This window comes from Tachypleus tridentatus, chromosome 9 (genome assembly GCF_004210375.1).
Source record: "Tachypleus tridentatus isolate NWPU-2018 chromosome 9, ASM421037v1, whole genome shotgun sequence".
Classification (NCBI taxonomy): Eukaryota; Metazoa; Arthropoda; class Merostomata; order Xiphosura; family Limulidae; genus Tachypleus; species Tachypleus tridentatus.
The window spans coordinates 99692841-99713427 of NC_134833.1; the positions used below are offsets into that span (position 1 = coordinate 99692841).

Genomic DNA, 20587 nt, shown 5'->3' on the forward strand with positions numbered 1-20587 from the left:
TGTTTCTTGAATTTTATTCTGTCGTCTTCGATGTTCACTGGTAAACATCGTCTATTCGTGTGAAGAAATGAGTATCGAACACTGCTGTTTTGTTAAAAGTATTTTATGTTATGAGTAAAAGTCTTTAGATTTCACTGTTCTTTCTTAATGAGATAGAGATGTATTTCACTCGTTCAATGTCCCATACGACATTGATGGCCCAAACGTTCAACAACACTCTTTATCCGTGAATTGCGTAATAAGATGGATGGGCTTACATGTAATCATTCGTGCATTCTTTCTTGTCTTACTCTGATCAAAGCTTTTGAAGAATTAACGAAGGAAGACGTTTCACTGCTGTCGCTTAGCCAAATAGCAATCGATGGTTTGGAGAATTAAAAAAAAAAAAGAGTTTTTTTTTCGTTTAATGTCTTCTAAATGTTATAAAGTCGTTGTTACTGATGTTTTTCCATAATACATTTAATATGGCCTATTTTGTAAACATGTGTATTAGACTATTCGAAATTCTAATCAGTCGTATAAATCGAAATGAGAATAAAAGATTGTAAATGTTTCATTACGTGAAAAAATATAAGATCGATTTAAATCAACAAAAATAGAAAAATGTCAACTGTACGTGATGGATGTCGAAGAAGATTTCTTTGAAGACCGCCCTCGAAAAGACGTTTTTTGCCTAGGCATCGATAGAAAAATGTACGCGACGGTGAAAAGGGAGCGAAGAGTGTCAAAAGTGCCTCCGTTGAAGAGAGCTAGAAATACAAATTCTAATCGATAATCTTTACTTGGAAACTATAATGATTCCAATGAAAATTTCAAGTGGAAATTGATGGTTTGATTTAGATGTTGGTGAGAGAGCGCATGATGCTATATATAAGTAAGTTTACAGAAGAAGTCTTGGGGTGGTGGAAAATATTAGTGATCGAGAGACTTTGGAGGCATATAGAACCTATTGTGGAACATAAACACTAGAATCAGTTTAGAATTAGGTGAGCTGGTAGAGTGCCAGTCATTAACCGAAGTCTCTCTTTGATTTTATACGATCTTTATTCCGAGAAACTTCACAAATCACTTTATCTGTACGTTATTGGTAATGGCATTGATGTGTAATTTCGTCTAATTTTAAAGTGAAACGAAGTACTACTAGGTAAATTAGTAATGTAATTGAAATGACATGGTCGAGACGATATAAAGAGGTATTTTGATGTTTATGTGATTTATACTTCTTCCTGTTTCCTGCAAGGGATCCAAATAAATTTGTGATTAAAACAACGCTTGACAGTAGGTATTCGGTCCTCGGTAGTATAGTGGTGAGTATCCCGCCTGTCACGCGGGAGACCGGGGTTCGATTCCCCGCCGGGGAGTACGTGTATATTTTCATACCCTTTATTTTAGAAGAAATTCAGATGAAACAGGTGTTTCTTGAATTTTATTCTGTCGTCTTCGATGTTCACTGGTAACATCGTCTATTCGTGTGAAGAAATGAGTATCGAACACTGCTGTTTTTTTGTTAAAGTATTTTATGTTATGAGTAAAGTCTTTAGATTTCACTGTTCTTTTCTTAATGAGATAGAATGTATTTCACTCGTTCAATGTCCCATACGACATTGATGGCCCAAACGTTCAGCAACACTCTTTATCCGTGAAGTGCGTAATAAGATGGATGAGCATACATGTCATTCGTGCATTCTTTCTTGTCTTACTCTGATCAAAGCTTTTGAAGAATTAACGAAGGAAGACGTTTCACTGCTGTCGCATAGCCAAATAGCAATCGATGGTTTGGAGAATTAAAAAAAAAAAAAGAGTTTTTTTTTTTCGTTTAATGTCTTCCTAAATGTTATAAAGTCGTTGTTACTGATGTTTTCCATAATACATTTAATATGGCCTATTTTGTAAACATGTGTATTAGACTATTCGAAATTCTAATCAGTCGTATAAATCGAAATGAGAATAAAAGATTGTAAATGTTTCATTACGTGAAAAATATAAGATCGATTTAAATCAACAAAAATAGAAAAATGTCAACTGTACGTGATGGATGTCGAAGAAGATTTCTTTGAAGACCGCCCTCGAAAAGACGTTTTTTGCCTAGGCATCGATAGAAAAATGTACGCGACGGTGAAAAGGGAGCGAAGAGTGTCAAAAGTGCCTCCGTTGAAGAGAGCTAGAAATACAAATTCTAATCGATAATCTTTACTTGAAAACTATAATGATTCCAATGGAAATTTCAAGTGGAATTTGATGGTTTGATTTAGATGTTGGTGAGAGAGCGCATGATGCTATATATAAGTAAGTTTACAGAAGAAGTCTTGGGGTGGTGGAAAATATTAGTGATCGAGAGACTTTGGAGGCATATAGAACCTATTGTGGAACATAAACACTAGAATCAGTTTAGAATTAGGTGAGCTGGTAGAGTGCCAGTCATTAACCGAAGTCTCTCTTTGATTTTATACGATCTTTATTCCGAGAAACTTCACAAATCACTTTATCTGTACGTTATTGGTAATGGCATTGATGTGTAATTTCGTCTAATTTTAAAGTGAAACGAAGTACTACTAGGTAAATTAGTAATGTAATTGAAATGACATGGTCGAGACGATATAAAGAGGTATTTTTGATGTTTATGTGATTTATACTTCTTCCTGTTTCCTGCAAGGGATCCAAATAAATTTGTGATTAAAACAACGCTTGACAGTAGGTATTCGGTCCTCGGTAGTATAGTGGTGAGTATCCCCGCCTGTCACGCGGGAGACCGGGGTTCGATTCCCGCCGGGGAGTACGTGTATATTTTCATACCCTTTATTTTAGAAGAAATTCAGATGAAACGAGTGTTTCTTGAATTTTATTCTGTCGTCTTCGATGTTCACTGGTAACATCGTCTATTCGTGTGAAGAAATGAGTATCGAACACTGCTGTTTTGTTAAAGTATTTTATGTTATGAGTAAAGTCTTTAGATTTCACTGTTCTTTTCTTAATGAGATAGAATGTATTTCACTCGTTCAATGTCCCATACGACATTGATGGCCCAAACGTTCAGCAACACTCTTTATCCGTGAAGTGCGTAATAAGATGGATGAGCATACATGTCATTCGTGCATTCTTTCTTGTCTTACTCTGATCAAAGCTTTTGAAGAATTAACGAAGGAAGACGTTTCACTGCTGTCGCATAGCCAAATAGCAATCGATGGTTTGGAGAATTAAAAAAAAAAAGAGTTTTTTTTTCGTTTAATGTCTTCTAAATGTTATAAAGTCGTTGTTACTGATGTTTTCCATAATACATTTAATATGGCCTATTTTGTAAACATGTGTATTAGACTATTCGAAATTCTAATCAGTCGTATAAATCGAAATGAGAATAAAAGATTGTAAATGTTTCATTACGTGAAAAATATAAGATCGATTTAAATCAACAAAAATAGAAAAATGTCAACTGTACGTGATGGATGTCGAAGAAGATTTCTTTGAAGACCGCCCTCGAAAAGACGTTTTTGCCTAGGCATCGATAGAAAAATGTACGCGACGGTGAAAAGGGAGCGAAGAGTGTCAAAAGTGCCTCCGTTGAAGAGAGCTAGAAATACAAATTCTAATCGATAATCTTTACTTGGAAACTATAATGATTCCAATGGAAATTTCAAGTGGAAATTGATGGTTTGATTTAGATGTTGGTGAGAGAGCGCATGATGCTATATATAAGTAAGTTTACAGAAGAAGTCTTGGGGTGGTGGAAAATATTAGTGATCGAGAGACTTTGGAGGCATATAGAACCTATTGTGGAACATAAACACTAGAATCAGTTTAGAATTAGGTGAGCTGGTAGAGTGCCAGTCATTAACCGAAGTCTCTCTTTGATTTTATACGATCTTTATTCCGAGAAACTTCACAAATCACTTTATCTGTACGTTATTGGTAATGGCATTGATGTGTAATTTCGTCTAATTTTAAAGTGAAACGAAGTACTACTAGGTAAATTAGTAATGTAATTGAAATGACATGGTCGAGACGATATAAAGAGGTATTTTGATGTTTATGTGATTTATACTTCTTCCTGTTTCCTGCAAGGGATCCAAATAAATTTGTGATTAAAACAACGCTTGACAGTAGGTATTCGGTCCTCGGTAGTATAGTGGTGAGTATCCCCGCCTGTCACGCGGGAGACCGGGTTCGATTCCCCGCCGGGGAGTACGTGTATATTTTCATACCCTTTATTTTAGAAGAAATTCAGATGAAACGAGTGTTTCTTGAATTTTATTCTGTCGTCTTCGATGTTCACTGGTAACATCGTCTATTCGTGTGAAGAAATGAGTATCGAACACTGCTGTTTTTTGTTAAAGTATTTTATGTTATGAGTAAAGTCTTTAGATTTCACTGTTCTTTTCTTAATGAGATAGAATGTATTTCACTCGTTCAATGTCCCATACGACATTGATGGCCCAAACGTTCAGCAACACTCTTTATCCGTGAAGTGCGTAATAAGATGGATGAGCATACATGTCATTCGTGCATTCTTTCTTGTCTTACTCTGATCAAAGCTTTTGAAGAATTAACGAAGGAAGACGTTTCACTGCTGTCGCATAGCCAAATAGCAATCGATGGTTTGGAGAATTAAAAAAAAAAAAGAGTTTTTTTTTTTCGTTTAATGTCTTCTAAATGTTATAAAGTCGTTGTTACTGATGTTTTCCATAATACATTTAATATGGCCTATTTTGTAAACATGTGTATTAGACTATTCGAAATTCTAATCAGTCGTATAAATCGAAATGAGAATAAAAGATTGTAAATGTTTCATTACGTGAAAAATATAAGATCGATTTAAATCAACAAAATAGAAAAATGTCAACTGTACGTGATGGATGTCGAAGAAGATTTCTTTGAAGACCGCCCTCGAAAAGACGTTTTTTGCCTAGGCATCGATAGAAAAATGTACGCGACGGTGAAAAGGGAGCGAAGAGTGTCAAAAGTGCCTCCGTTGAGAGAGCTAGAAATACAAATTCTAATCGATAATCTTTACTTGGAAACTATAATGATTCAATGGAAATTTCAAGTGGAAATTGATGGTTTGATTTAGATGTTGGTGAGAGAGCGCATGATGCTATATATAAGTAAGTTTACAGAAGAAGTCTTGGGGTGGTGGAAAATATTAGTGATCGAGAGACTTTGGAGGCATATAGAACCTATTGTGGAACATAAACACTAGAATCAGTTTAGAATTAGGTGAGCTGGTAGAGTGCCAGTCATTAACCGAAGTCTCTCTTTGATTTTATACGATCTTTATTCCGAGAAACTTCACAAATCACTTTATCTGTACGTTATTGGTAATGGCATTGATGTGTAATTTCGTCTAATTTTAAAGTGAAACGAAGTACTACTAGGTAAATTAGTAATGTAATTGAAATGACATGGTCGAGACGATATAAAGAGGTATTTTGATGTTTATGTGATTTATACTTCTTCCTGTTTCCTGCAAGGGATCCAAATAAATTTGTGATTAAAACAACGCTTGACAGTAGGTATTCGGTCCTCGGTAGTATAGTGGTGAGTATCCCCGCCTGTCACGCGGGAGACCGGGGTTCGATTCCCCGCCGGGGAGTACGTGTATATTTTCATACCCTTTATTTTAGAAGAAATTCAGATGAAACGAGTGTTTCTTGAATTTTATTCTGTCGTCTTCGATGTTCACTGGTAACATCGTCTATTCGTAATGAAGAAATGAGTATCGAACACTGCTGTTTTTGTTAAAGTATTTTATGTTATGAGTAAAAGTCTTTAGATTTCACTGTTCTTTTCTTAATGAGATAGAATGTATTTCACTCGTTCAATGTCCCATACGACATTGATGGCCCAAACGTTCAGCAACACTCTTTATCCGTGAAGTGCGTAATAAGATGGATGAGCATACATGTCATTCGTGCATTCTTTCTTGTCTTACTCTGATCAAAGCTTTTGAAGAATTAACGAAGGAAGACGTTTCACTGCTGTCGCATAGCCAAATAGCAATCGATGGTTTGGAGAATTAAAAAAAAAAAGAGTTTTTTTTTTCGTTTAATGTCTTCTAAATGTTATAAAGTCGTTGTTACTGATGTTTTCCATAATACATTTAATATGGCCTATTTTGTAAACATGTGTATTAGACTATTCGAAATTCTAATCAGTCGTATAAATCGAAATGAGAATAAAAGATTGTAAATGTTTCATTACGTGAAAAAATATAAGATCGATTTAAATCAACAAAATAGAAAAATGTCAACTGTACGTGATGGATGTCGAAGAAGATTTCTTTGAAGACCGCCCTCGAAAAGACGTTTTTTGCCTAGGCATCGATAGAAAAATGTACGCGACGGTGAAAAGGGAGCGAAGAGTGTCAAAAGTGCCTCCGTTGAAGAGAGCTAGAAATACAAATTCTAATCGATAATCTTTACTTGGAAACTATAATGATTCCAATGGAAATTTCAAGTGGAAATTGATGGTTTGATTTAGATGTTGGTGAGAGAGCGCATGATGCTATATATAAGTAAGTTTACAGAAGAAGTCTTGGGGTGGTGGAAAATATTAGTGATCGAGAGACTTTGGAGGCATATAGAACCTATTGTGGAACATAAACACTAGAATCAGTTTAGAATTAGGTGAGCTGGTAGAGTGCCAGTCATTAACCGAAGTCTCTCTTTGATTTTATACGATCTTTATTCCGAGAAACTTCACAAATCACTTTATCTGTACGTTATTGGTAATGGCATTGATGTGTAATTTCGTCTAATTTTAAAGTGAAACGAAGTACTACTAGGTAAATTAGTAATGTAATTGAAATGACATGGTCGAGACGATATAAAGAGGTATTTTGATGTTTATGTGATTTATACTTCTTCCTGTTTCCTGCAAGGGATCCAAATAAATTTGTGATTAAAACAACGCTTGACAGTAGGTATTCGGTCCTCGGTAGTATAGTGGTGAGTATCCCCGCCTGTCACGCGGGAGACCGGGGTTCGATTCCCCGCCGGGGAGTACGTGTATATTTTCATACCCTTTATTTTAGAAGAAATTCAGATGAAACGAGTGTTTCTTGAATTTTATTCTGTCGTCTTCGATGTTCACTGGTAACATCGTCTATTCGTGTGAAGAAATGAGTATCGAACACTGCTGTTTTGTTAAAGTATTTTATGTTATGAGTAAAGTCTTTAGATTTCACTGTTCTTTTCTTAATGAGATAGAATGTATTTCACTCGTTCAATGTCCCATACGACATTGATGGCCCAAACGTTCAGCAACACTCTTTATCCGTGAAGTGCGTAATAAGATGGATGAGCATACATGTCATTCGTGCATTCTTTCTTGTCTTACTCTGATCAAAGCTTTTGAAGAATTAACGAAGGAAGACGTTTCACTGCTGTCGCATAGCCAAATAGCAATCGATGGTTTGGAGAATTAAAAAAAAAAAAGAGTTTTTTTTTTCGTTTAATGTCTTCTAAATGTTATAAAGTCGTTGTTACTGATGTTTTCCATAATACATTTAATATGGCCTATTTTGTAAACATGTGTATTAGACTATTCGAAATTCTAATCAGTCGTATAAATCGAAATGAGAATAAAAGATTGTAAATGTTTCATTACGTGAAAAAATATAAGATCGATTTAAATCAACAAAAATAGAAAAATGTCAACTGTACGTGATGGATGTCGAAGAAGATTTCTTTGAAGACCGCCCTCGAAAAGACGTTTTTTGCCTAGGCATCGATAGAAAAATGTACGCGACGGTGAAAAGGGAGCGAAGAGTGTCAAAAGTGCCTCCGTTGAAGAGAGCTAGAAATACAAATTCTAATCGATAATCTTTACTTGGAAACTATAATGATTCCAATGGAAATTTCAAGTGGAAATTGATGGTTTGATTTAGATGTTGGTGAGAGAGCGCATGATGCTATATATAAGTAAGTTTACAGAAGAAGTCTTGGGGTGGTGGAAAATATTAGTGATCGAGAGACTTTGGAGGCATATAGAACCTATTGTGGAACATAAACACTAGAATCAGTTTAGAATTAGGTGAGCTGGTAGAGTGCCAGTCATTAACCGAAGTCTCTCTTTGATTTTATACGATCTTTATTCCGAGAAACTTCACAAATCACTTTATCTGTACGTTATTGGTAATGGCATTGATGTGTAATTTCGTCTAATTTTAAAGTGAAACGAAGTACTACTAGGTAAATTAGTAATGTAATTGAAATGACATGGTCGAGACGATATAAAGAGGTATTTTGATGTTTATGTGATTTATACTTCTTCCTGTTTCCTGCAAGGGATCCAAATAAATTTGTGATTAAAACAACGCTTGACAGTAGGTATTCGGTCCTCGGTAGTATAGTGGTGAGTATCCCCGCCTGTCACGCGGGAGACCGGGTTCGATTCCCCGCCGGGGAGTACGTGTATATTTTCATACCCTTTATTTTAGAAGAAATTCAGATGAAACGAGTGTTTCTTGAATTTTATTCTGTCGTCTTCGATGTTCACTGGTAACATCGTCTATTCGTGTGAAGAAATGAGTATCGAACACTGCTGTTTTTTGTTAAAGTATTTTATGTTATGAGTAAAGTCTTTAGATTTCACTGTTCTTTTCTTAATGAGATAGAATGTATTTCACTCGTTCAATGTCCCATACGACATTGATGGCCCAAACGTTCAGCAACACTCTTTATCCGTGAAGTGCGTAATAAGATGGATGAGCATACATGTCATTCGTGCATTCTTTCTTGTCTTACTCTGATCAAAGCTTTTGAAGAATTAACGAAGGAAGACGTTTCACTGCTGTCGCATAGCCAAATAGCAATCGATGGTTTGGAGAATTAAAAAAAAAAAAAGAGTTTTTTTTTTCGTTTAATGTCTTCTAAATGTTATAAAGTCGTTGTTACTGATGTTTTCCATAATACATTTAATATGGCCTATTTTGTAAACATGTGTATTAGACTATTCGAAATTCTAATCAGTCGTATAAATCGAAATGAGAATAAAAGATTGTAAATGTTTCATTACGTGAAAAAATATAAGATCGATTTAAATCAACAAAAATAGAAAAATGTCAACTGTACGTGATGGATGTCGAAGAAGATTTCTTTGAAGACCGCCCTCGAAAAGACGTTTTTTGCCTAGGCATCGATAGAAAAATGTACGCGACGGTGAAAAGGGAGCGAAGAGTGTCAAAAGTGCCTCCGTTGAAGAGAGCTAGAAATACAAATTCTAATCGATAATCTTTACTTGGAAACTATAATGATTCCAATGAAAATTTCAAGTGGAAATTGATGGTTTGATTTAGATGTTGGTGAGAGAGCGCATGATGCTATATATAAGTAAGTTTACAGAAGAAGTCTTGGGGTGGTGGAAAATATTAGTGATCGAGAGACTTTGGAGGCATATAGAACCTATTGTGGAACATAAACACTAGAATCAGTTTAGAATTAGGTGAGCTGGTAGAGTGCCAGTCATTAACCGAAGTCTCTCTTTGATTTTATACGATCTTTATTCCGAGAAACTTCACAAATCACTTTATCTGTACGTTATTGGTAATGGCATTGATGTGTAATTTCGTCTAATTTTAAAGTGAAACGAAGTACTACTAGGTAAATTAGTAATGTAATTGAAATGACATGGTCGAGACGATATAAAGAGGTATTTTGATGTTTATGTGATTTATACTTCTTCCTGTTTCCTGCAAGGGATCCAAATAAATTTGTGATTAAAACAACGCTTGACAGTAGGTATTCGGTCCTCGGTAGTATAGTGGTGAGTATCCCCGCCTGTCACGCGGGAGACCGGGGTTCGATTCCCCGCCGGGGAGTACGTGTATATTTTCATACCCTTTATTTTAGAAGAAATTCAGATGAAACGAGTGTTTCTTGAATTTTATTCTGTCGTCTTCGATGTTCACTGGTAACATCGTCTATTCGTGTGAAGAAATGAGTATCGAACACTGCTGTTTTTTGTTAAAGTATTTTATGTTATGAGTAAAGTCTTTAGATTTCACTGTTCTTTTCTTAATGAGATAGAATGTATTTCACTCGTTCAATGTCCCATACGACATTGATGGCCCAAACGTTCAGCAACACTCTTTATCCGTGAAGTGCGTAATAAGATGGATGAGCATACATGTCATTCGTGCATTCTTTCTTGTCTTACTCTGATCAAAGCTTTTGAAGAATTAACGAAGGAAGACGTTTCACTGCTGTCGCATAGCCAAATAGCAATCGATGGTTTGGAGAATTAAAAAAAAAAAAGAGTTTTTTTTTTTCGTTTAATGTCTTCTTAAATGTTATAAAGTCGTTGTTACTGATGTTTTCCATAATACATTTAATATGGCCTATTTTGTAAACATGTGTATTAGACTATTCGAAATTCTAATCAGTCGTATAAATCGAAATGAGAATAAAAGATTGTAAATGTTTCATTACGTGAAAAAATATAAGATCGATTTAAATCAACAAAAATAGAAAAATGTCAACTGTACGTGATGGATGTCGAAGAAGATTTCTTTGAAGACCGCCCTCGAAAAGACGTTTTTTGCCTAGGCATCGATAGAAAAATGTACGCGACGGTGAAAAGGGAGCGAAGAGTGTCAAAAGTGCCTCCGTTGAAGAGAGCTAGAAATACAAATTCTAATCGATAATCTTTACTTGGAAACTATAATGATTCCAATGGAAATTTCAAGTGGAAATTGATGGTTTGATTTAGATGTTGGTGAGAGAGCGCATGATGCTATATATAAGTAAGTTTACAGAAGAAGTCTTGGGGTGGTGGAAAATATTAGTGATCGAGAGACTTTGGAGGCATATAGAACCTATTGTGGAACATAAACACTAGAATCAGTTTAGAATTAGGTGAGCTGGTAGAGTGCCAGTCATTAACCGAAGTCTCTCTTTGATTTTATACGATCTTTATTCCGAGAAACTTCACAAATCACTTTATCTGTACGTTATTGGTAATGGCATTGATGTGTAATTTCGTCTAATTTTAAAGTGAAACGAAGTACTACTAGGTAAATTAGTAATGTAATTGAAATGACATGGTCGAGACGATATAAAGAGGTATTTTGATGTTTATGTGATTTATACTTCTTCCTGTTTCCTGCAAGGGCAAGGGATCAAATAAATTTGTGATTAAAACAACGCTTGACAGTAGGTATTCGGTCCTCGGTAGTATAGTGGTGAGTATCCCCGCCTGTCACGCGGGAGACCGGGGTTCGATTCCCCGCCGGGGAGTACGTGTATATTTTCATACCCTTTATTTTAGAAGAAATTCAGATGAAACGAGTGTTTCTTGAATTTTATTCTGTCGTCTTCGATGTTCACTGGTAACATCGTCTATTCGTGTGAAGAAATGAGTATCGAACACTGCTGTTTTTGTTAAAGTATTTTATGTTATGAGTAAAGTCTTTAGATTTCACTGTTCTTTTCTTAATGAGATAGAATGTATTTCACTCGTTCAATGTCCCATACGACATTGATGGCCCAAACGTTCAGCAACACTCTTTATCCGTGAAGTGCGTAATAAGATGGATGAGCATACATGTCATTCGTGCATTCTTTCTTGTCTTACTCTGATCAAAGCTTTTGAAGAATTAACGAAGGAAGACGTTTCACTGCTGTCGCATAGCCAAATAGCAATCGATGGTTTGGAGAATTAAAAAAAAAAAAAGAGTTTTTTTTTTCGTTTAATGTCTTCTAAATGTTATAAAGTCGTTGTTACTGATGTTTTCCATAATACATTTAATATGGCCTATTTTGTAAACATGTGTATTAGACTATTCGAAATTCTAATCAGTCGTATAAATCGAAATGAGAATAAAAGATTGTAAATGTTTCATTACGTGAAAAAATATAAGATCGATTTAAATCAACAAAAATAGAAAAATGTCAACTGTACGTGATGGATGTCGAAGAAGATTTCTTTGAAGACCGCCCTCGAAAAGACGTTTTTTGCCTAGGCATCGATAGAAAAATGTACGCGACGGTGAAAAGGGAGCGAAGAGTGTCAAAAGTGCCTCCGTTGAAGAGAGCTAGAAATACAAATTCTAATCGATAATCTTTACTTGGAAACTATAATGATTCCAATGGAAATTTCAAGTGGAAATTGATGGTTTGATTTAGATGTTGGTGAGAGAGCGCATGATGCTATATATAAGTAAGTTTACAGAAGAAGTCTTGGGGTGGTGGAAAATATTAGTGATCGAGAGACTTTGGAGGCATATAGAACCTATTGTGGAACATAAACACTAGAATCAGTTTAGAATTAGGTGAGCTGGTAGAGTGCCAGTCATTAACCGAAGTCTCTCTTTGATTTTATACGATCTTTATTCCGAGAAACTTCACAAATCACTTTATCTGTACGTTATTGGTAATGGCATTGATGTGTAATTTCGTCTAATTTTAAAGTGAAACGAAGTACTACTAGGTAAATTAGTAATGTAATTGAAATGACATGGTCGAGACGATATAAAGAGGTATTTTGATGTTTATGTGATTTATACTTCTTCCTGTTTCCTGCAAGGGATCCAAATAAATTTGTGATTAAAACAACGCTTGACAGTAGGTATTCGGTCCTCGGTAGTATAGTGGTGAGTATCCCCGCCTGTCACGCGGGAGACCGGGTTCGATTCCCCGCCGGGGAGTACGTGTATATTTTCATACCCTTTATTTTAGAAGAAATTCAGATGAAACGAGTGTTTCTTGAATTTTATTCTGTCGTCTTCGATGTTCACTGGTAACATCGTCTATTCGTGTGAAGAAATGAGTATCGAACACTGCTGTTTTTTGTTAAAGTATTTTATGTTATGAGTAAAGTCTTTAGATTTCACTGTTCTTTTCTTAATGAGATAGAATGTATTTCACTCGTTCAATGTCCCATACGACATTGATGGCCCAAACGTTCAGCAACACTCTTTATCCGTGAAGTGCGTAATAAGATGGATGAGCATACATGTCATTCGTGCATTCTTTCTTGTCTTACTCTGATCAAAGCTTTTGAAGAATTAACGAAGGAAGACGTTTCACTGCTGTCGCATAGCCAAATAGCAATCGATGGTTTGGAGAATTAAAAAAAAAAAAGAGTTTTTTTTTTCGTTTAATGTCTTCTAAATGTTATAAAGTCGTTGTTACTGATGTTTTCCATAATACATTTAATATGGCCTATTTTGTAAACATGTGTATTAGACTATTCGAAATTCTAATCAGTCGTATAAATCGAAATGAGAATAAAAGATTGTAAATGTTTCATTACGTGAAAAAATATAAGATCGATTTAAATCAACAAAAATAGAAAAATGTCAACTGTACGTGATGGATGTCGAAGAAGATTTCTTTGAAGACCGCCCTCGAAAAGACGTTTTTTGCCTAGGCATCGATAGAAAAATGTACGCGACGGTGAAAAGGGAGCGAAGAGTGTCAAAAGTGCCTCCGTTGAAGAGAGCTAGAAATACAAATTCTAATCGATAATCTTTACTTGGAAACTATAATGATTCCAATGGAAATTTCAAGTGGAAATTGATGGTTTGATTTAGATGTTGGTGAGAGAGCGCATGATGCTATATATAAGTAAGTTTACAGAAGAAGTCTTGGGGTGGTGGAAAATATTAGTGATCGAGAGACTTTGGAGGCATATAGAACCTATTGTGGAACATAAACACTAGAATCAGTTTAGAATTAGGTGAGCTGGTAGAGTGCCAGTCATTAACCGAAGTCTCTCTTTGATTTTATACGATCTTTATTCCGAGAAACTTCACAAATCACTTTATCTGTACGTTATTGGTAATGGCATTGATGTGTAATTTCGTCTAATTTTAAAGTGAAACGAAGTTTTACTAGGTAAATTAGTAATGTAATTGAAATGACATGGTCGAGACGATATAAAGAGGTATTTTGATGTTTATGTGATTTATACTTCTTCCTGTTTCCTGCAAGGGATCCAAATAAATTTGTGATTAAAAACAACGCTTGACAGTAGGTATTCGGTCCTCGGTAGTATAGTGGTGAGTATCCCCGCCTGTCACGCGGGAGACCGGGGTTCGATTCCCCGCCGGGGAGTACGTGTATATTTTCATACCCTTTATTTTAGAAGAAATTCAGATGAAACGAGTGTTTCTTGAATTTTATTCTGTCGTCTTCGATGTTCACTGGTAACATCGTCTATTCGTGTGAAGAAATGAGTATCGAACACTGCTGTTTTTTGTTAAAGTATTTTATGTTATGAGTAAAGTCTTTAGATTTCACTGTTCTTTTCTTAATGAGATAGAATGTATTTCACTCGTTCAATGTCCCATACGACATTGATGGCCCAAACGTTCAGCAACACTCTTTATCCGTGAAGTGCGTAATAAGATGGATGAGCATACATGTCATTCGTGCATTCTTTCTTGTCTTACTCTGATCAAAGCTTTTGAAGAATTAACGAAGGAAGACGTTTCACTGCTGTCGCATAGCCAAATAGCAATCGATGGTTTGGAGAATTAAAAAAAAAAAAAAGTTGTTTTTTTTTCGTTTAATGTCTTCTAAATGTTATAAAGTCGTTGTTACTGATGTTTTCCATAATACATTTAATATGGCCTATTTTGTAAACATGTGTATTAGACTATTCGAAATTCTAATCAGTCGTATAAATCGAAATGAGAATAAAAGATTGTAAATGTTTCATTACGTGAAAAAATATAAGATCGATTTAAATCAACAAAAATAGAAAAATGTCAACTGTACGTGATGGATGTCGAAGAAGATTTCTTTGAAGACCGCCCTCGAAAAGACGTTTTTTGCCTAGGCATCGATAGAAAAATGTACGCGACGGTGAAAAGGGAGCGAAGAGTGTCAAAAGTGCCTCCGTTGAAGAGAGCTAGAAATACAAATTCTAATCGATAATCTTTACTTGGAAACTATAATGATTCCAATGGAAATTTCAAGTGGAAATTGATGGTTTGATTTAGATGTTGGTGAGAGAGCGCATGATGCTATATATAAGTAAGTTTACAGAAGAAGTCTTGGGGTGGTGGAAAATATTAGTGATCGAGAGACTTTGGAGGCATATAGAACCTATTGTGGAACATAAACACTAGAATCAGTTTAGAATTAGGTGAGCTGGTAGAGTGCCAGTCATTAACCGAAGTCTCTCTTTGATTTTATACGATCTTTATTCCGAGAAACTTCACAAATCACTTTATCTGTACGTTATTGGTAATGGCATTGATGTGTAATTTCGTCTAATTTTAAAGTGAAACGAAGTACTACTAGGTAAATTAGTAATGTAATTGAAATGACATGGTCGAGACGATATAAAGAGGTATTTTGATGTTTATGTGATTTATACTTCTTCCTGTTTCCTGCAAGGGATCCAAATAAATTTGTGATTAAAACAACGCTTGACAGTAGGTATTCGGTCCTCGGTAGTATAGTGGTGAGTATCCCCGCCTGTCACGCGGGAGACCGGGGTTCGATTCCCCGCCGGGGAGTACGTGTATATTTTCATACCCTTTATTTTAGAAGAAATTCAGATGAAACGAGTGTTTCTTGAATTTTATTCTGTCGTCTTCGATGTTCACTGGTAACATCGTCTATTCGTGTGAAGAAATGAGTATCGAACACTGCTGTTTTTGTTAAAGTATTTTATGTTATGAGTAAAGTCTTTAGATTTCACTGTTCTTTTCTTAATGAGATAGAATGTATTTCACTCGTTCAATGTCCCATACGACATTGATGGCCCAAACGTTCAGCAACACTCTTTATCCGTGAAGTGCGTAATAAGATGGATGAGCATACATGTCATTCGTGCATTCTTTCTTGTCTTACTCTGATCAAAGCTTTTGAAGAATTAACGAAGGAAGACGTTTCACTGCTGTCGCATAGCCAAATAGCAATCGATGGTTTGGAGAATTAAAAAAAAAAAAAGAGTTTTTTTTTTCGTTTAATGTCTTCTAAATGTTATAAAGTCGTTGTTACTGATGTTTTCCATAATACATTTAATATGGCCTATTTTGTAAACATGTGTATTAGACTATTCGAAATTCTAATCAGTCGTATAAATCGAAATGAGAATAAAAGATTGTAAATGTTTCATTACGTGAAAAAATATAAGATCGATTTAAATCAACAAAAATAGAAAAATGTCAACTGTACGTGATGGATGTCGAAGAAGATTTCTTTGAAGACCGCCCTCGAAAAGACGTTTTTTGCCTAGGCATCGATAGAAAAATGTACGCGACGGTGAAAAGGGAGCGAAGAGTGTCAAAAGTGCCTCCGTTGAAGAGAGCTAGAAATACAAATTCTAATCGATAATCTTTACTTGGAAACTATAATGATTCCAATGGAAATTTCAAGTGGAAATTGATGGTTTGATTTAGATGTTGGTGAGAGAGCGCATGATGCTATATATAAGTAAGTTTACAGAAGAAGTCTTGGGGTGGTGGAAAATATTAGTGATCGAGAGACTTTGGAGGCATATAGAACCTATTGTGGAACATAAACACTAGAATCAGTTTAGAATTAGGTGAGCTGGTAGAGTGCCAGTCATTAACCGAAGTCTCTCTTTGATTTTATACGATCTTTATTCCGAGAAACTTCACAAATCACTTTATCTGTACGTTATTGGTAATGGCATTGATGTGTAATTTCGTCTAATTTTAAAGTGAAACGAAGTACTACTAGGTAAATTAGTAATGTAATTGAAATGACATGGTCGAGACGATATAAAGAGGTATTTTGATGTTTATGTGATTTATACTTCTTCCTGTTTCCTGCAAGGGATCCAAATAAATTTGTGATTAAAACAACGCTTGACAGTAGGTATTCGGTCCTCGGTAGTATAGTGGTGAGTATCCCCGCCTGTCACGCGGGAGACCGGGGTTCGATTCCCCGCCGGGGAGTACGTGTATATTTTCATACCCTTTATTTTAGAAGAAATTCAGATGAAACGAGTGTTTCTTGAATTTTATTCTGTCGTCTTCGATGTTCACTGGTAACATCGTCTATTCGTGTGAAGAAATGAGTATCGAACACTGCTGTTTTTGTTAAAGTATTTTATGTTATGAGTAAAAGTCTTTAGATTTCACTGTTCTTTTCTTAATGAGATAGAATGTATTTCACTCGTTCAATGTCCCATATGACATTGATGGCCCAAACGTTCAGCAACACTCTTTATCCGTGAAGTGCGTAATAAGATGGATGAGCATACATGTCATTCGTGCATTCTTTCTTGTCTTACTCTGATCAAAGCTTTTGAAGAATTAACGAAGGAAGACGTTTCACTGCTGTCGCATAGCCAAATAGCAATCGATGGTTTGGAGAATTAAAAAAAAAAAAAAGAGTTTTTTTTTTCGTTTAATGTCTTCCTTAAATGTTATAAAGTCGTTGTTACTGATGTTTTCCATAATACATTTAATATGGCCTATTTTGTAAACATGTGTATTAGACTATTCGAAATTCTAATCAGTCGTATAAATCGAAATGAGAATAAAAGATTGTAAATGTTTCATTACGTGAAAAAATATAAGATCGATTTAAATCAACAAAAATAGAAAAATGTCAACTGTACGTGATGGATGTCGAAGAAGATTTCTTTGAAGACCGCCCTCGAAAAGACGTTTTTTGCCTAGGCATCGATAGAAAAATGTACGCGACGGTGAAAAGGGAGCGAAGAGTGTCAAAAGTGCCTCCGTTGAAGAGAGCTAGAAATACAAATTCTAATCGATAATCTTTACTTGGAAACTATAATGATTCCAATGGAAATTTCAAGTGGAAATTGATGGTTTGATTTAGATGTTGGTGAGAGAGCGCATGATGCTATATATAAGTAAGTTTACAGAAGAAGTCTTGGGGTGGTGGAAAATATTAGTGATCGAGAGACTTTGGAGGCATATAGAACCTATTGTGGAACATAAACACTAGAATCAGTTTAGAATTAGGTGAGCTGGTAGAGTGCCAGTCATTAACCGAAGTCTCTCTTTGATTTTATACGATCTTTATTCCGAGAAACTTCACAAATCACTTTATCTGTACGTTATTGGTAATGGCATTGATGTGTAATTTCGTCTAATTTTAAAGTGAAACGAAGTTTTACTAGGTAAATTAGTAATGTAATTGAAATGACATGGTCGAGACGATATAAAGAGGTATTTTGATGTTTATGTGATTTATACTTCTTCCTGTTTCCTGCAAGGGATCCAAATAAATTTGTGATTAAAACAACGCTTGACAGTAGGTATTCGGTCCTCGGTAGTATAGTGGTGAGTATCCCCGCCTGTCACGCGGGAGACCGGGGTTCGATTCCCCGCCGGGGAGTACGTGTATATTTTCATACCCTTTATTTTAGAAGAAATTCAGATGAAACGAGTGTTTCTTGAATTTTATTCTGTCGTCTTCGATGTTCACTGGTAACATCGTCTATTCGTGTGAAGAAATGAGTATCGAACACTGCTGTTTTGTTAAAGTATTTTATGTTATGAGTAAAGTCTTTAGATTTCACTGTTCTTTTCTTAATGAGATAGAATGTATTTCACTCGTTCAATGTCCCATACGACATTGATGGCCCAAACGTTCAGCAACACTCTTTATCCGTGAAGTGCGTAATAAGATGGATGAGCATACATGTCATTCGTGCATTCTTTCTTGTCTTACTCTGATCAAAGCTTTTGAAGAATTAACGAAGGAAGACGTTTCACTGCTGTCGCATAGCCAAATAGCAATCGATGGTTTGGAGAATTAAAAAAAAAAAAAAAGTTTTTTTTTTCGTTTAATGTCTTCTAAATGTTATAAAGTCGTTGTTACTGATGTTTTCCATAATACATTTAATATGGCCTATTTTGTAAACATGTGTATTAGACTATTCGAAATTCTAATCAGTCGTATAAATCGAAATGAGAATAAAAGATTGTAAATGTTTCATTACGTGAAAAAATATAAGATCGATTTAAATCAACAAAAATAGAAAAATGTCAACTGTACGTGATGGATGTCGAAGAAGATTTCTTTGAAGACCGCCCTCGAAAAGACGTTTTTGCCTAGGCATCGATAGAAAAATGTACGCGACGGTGAAAAGGGAGCGAAGAGTGTCAAAAGTGCCTCCGTTGAAGAGAGCTAGAAATACAAATTCTAATCGATAATCTTTACTTGGAAACTATAATGATTCCAATGGAAATTTCAAGTGGAAATTGATGGTTTGATTTAGATGTTGGTGAGAGAGCGCATGATGCTATATATAAGTAAGTTTACAGAAGAAGTCTTGGGGTGGTGGAAAATATTAGTGATCGAGAGACTTTGGAGGCATATAGAACCTATTGTGGAACATAAACACTAGAATCAGTTTAGAATTAGGTGAGCTGGTAGAGTGCCAGTCATTAACCGAAGTCTCTCTTTGATTTTATACGATCTTTATTCCGAGAAACTTCACAAATCACTTTATCTGTACGTTATTGGTAATGGCATTGATGTGTAATTTCGTCTAATTTTAAAGTGAAACGAAGTTTTACTAGGTAAATTAGTAATGTAATTGAAATGACATGGTCGAGACGATATAAAGAGGTATTTTGATGTTTATGTGATTTGTACTTCTTCCTGTTTTCTGCAAGGGATCCAAATAAATTTGTGATTAAAACAACGCTTGACAGTAGGTATTCGGTCCTCGGTAGTATAGTGGTGAGTATCCCCGCCTGTCACGCGGGAGACCGGGGTTCGATTCCCCGCCGGGGAGTACGTGTATATTTTCATACCCTTTATTTTAGAAGAAATTCGAATGAAACGAGTGTTTCTTGAATTTTATTCTGTCGTCTTCGATGTTCACTGGTAACATCGTCTATTCGTGTGAAGAAATGAGTATCGAACACTGCTGTTTTGTTAAAGTATTTTATGTTATGAGTAAAAGTCTTTAGATTTCACTGTTCTTTTCTTAATGAGATAGAATGTATTTCACTCGTTCAATGTCCCATACGACATTGATGGCCCAAACGTTCAGCAACACTCTTTATCCGTGAAGTGCGTAATAAGATGGATGAGCATACATGTCATTCGTGCATTCTTTCTTGTCTTACTCTGATCAAAGCTTTTGAAGAATTAACGAAGGAAGACGTTTCACTGCTGTCGCATAGCCAAATAGCAATCGATGGTTTGGAGAATTAAAAAAAAAAAAAGAGTTTTTTTTTTTCGTTTAATGTCTTCTAAATGTTATAAAGTCGTTGTTACTGATGTTTTCCATAATACATTTAATATGGCCTATTTTGTAAACATGTGTATTAGACTATTCGAAATTCTAATCAGTCGTATAAATCGAAATGAGAATAAAAGATTGTAAATGTTTCATTACGTGAAAAATATAAGATCGATTTAAATCAACAAAAATAGAAAAATGTCAACTGTACGTGATGGATGTCGAAGAAGATTTCTTTGAAGACCGCCCTCGAAAAGACGTTTTTGCCTAGGCATCGATAGAAAAATGTACGCGACGGTGAAAAGGGAGCGAAGAGTGTCAAAAGTGCCTCCGTTGAAGAGAGCTAGAAATACAAATTCTAATCGATAATCTTTACTTGGAAACTATAATGATTCCAATGGAAATTTCAAGTGGAAATTGATGGTTTGATTTAGATGTTGGT

General features: G+C 35.3%; 10 non-coding genes across 10 annotated transcripts; all 10 read left to right on the forward strand.

The window, feature by feature from the left end:
- The first annotated feature begins 1290 nt into the window (after positions 1–1290).
- Positions 1291–1361, forward strand: TRNAD-GUC (transfer RNA aspartic acid (anticodon GUC)). The gene has a single exon. It is a non-coding gene; the product is annotated as a tRNA-Asp (tRNA).
- A 4151-nt stretch (positions 1362–5512) lies between these two features.
- Positions 5513–5584, forward strand: TRNAD-GUC (transfer RNA aspartic acid (anticodon GUC)). The gene has a single exon. It is a non-coding gene; the product is annotated as a tRNA-Asp (tRNA).
- Positions 5585–6921: 1337 nt separating this feature from the next.
- On the forward strand, positions 6922–6993 carry TRNAD-GUC (transfer RNA aspartic acid (anticodon GUC)). The gene has a single exon. It is a non-coding gene; the product is annotated as a tRNA-Asp (tRNA).
- Positions 6994–9739: 2746 nt separating this feature from the next.
- Positions 9740–9811, forward strand: TRNAD-GUC (transfer RNA aspartic acid (anticodon GUC)). The gene has a single exon. It is a non-coding gene; the product is annotated as a tRNA-Asp (tRNA).
- Positions 9812–11156: 1345 nt separating this feature from the next.
- Positions 11157–11228, forward strand: TRNAD-GUC (transfer RNA aspartic acid (anticodon GUC)). Its single transcript has one exon. It is a non-coding gene; the product is annotated as a tRNA-Asp (tRNA).
- Positions 11229–13976: 2748 nt separating this feature from the next.
- Positions 13977–14048, forward strand: TRNAD-GUC (transfer RNA aspartic acid (anticodon GUC)). Its single transcript has one exon. It is a non-coding gene; the product is annotated as a tRNA-Asp (tRNA).
- Positions 14049–15388: 1340 nt separating this feature from the next.
- Positions 15389–15460, forward strand: TRNAD-GUC (transfer RNA aspartic acid (anticodon GUC)). Its single transcript has one exon. It is a non-coding gene; the product is annotated as a tRNA-Asp (tRNA).
- Positions 15461–16798: 1338 nt separating this feature from the next.
- On the forward strand, positions 16799–16870 carry TRNAD-GUC (transfer RNA aspartic acid (anticodon GUC)). Its single transcript has one exon. It is a non-coding gene; the product is annotated as a tRNA-Asp (tRNA).
- Positions 16871–18212: 1342 nt separating this feature from the next.
- Positions 18213–18284, forward strand: TRNAD-GUC (transfer RNA aspartic acid (anticodon GUC)). The gene has a single exon. It is a non-coding gene; the product is annotated as a tRNA-Asp (tRNA).
- Positions 18285–19620: 1336 nt separating this feature from the next.
- TRNAD-GUC (transfer RNA aspartic acid (anticodon GUC)) lies at positions 19621–19692 on the forward strand. Its single transcript has one exon. It is a non-coding gene; the product is annotated as a tRNA-Asp (tRNA).
- Positions 19693–20587: the final 895 nt, after the last annotated feature.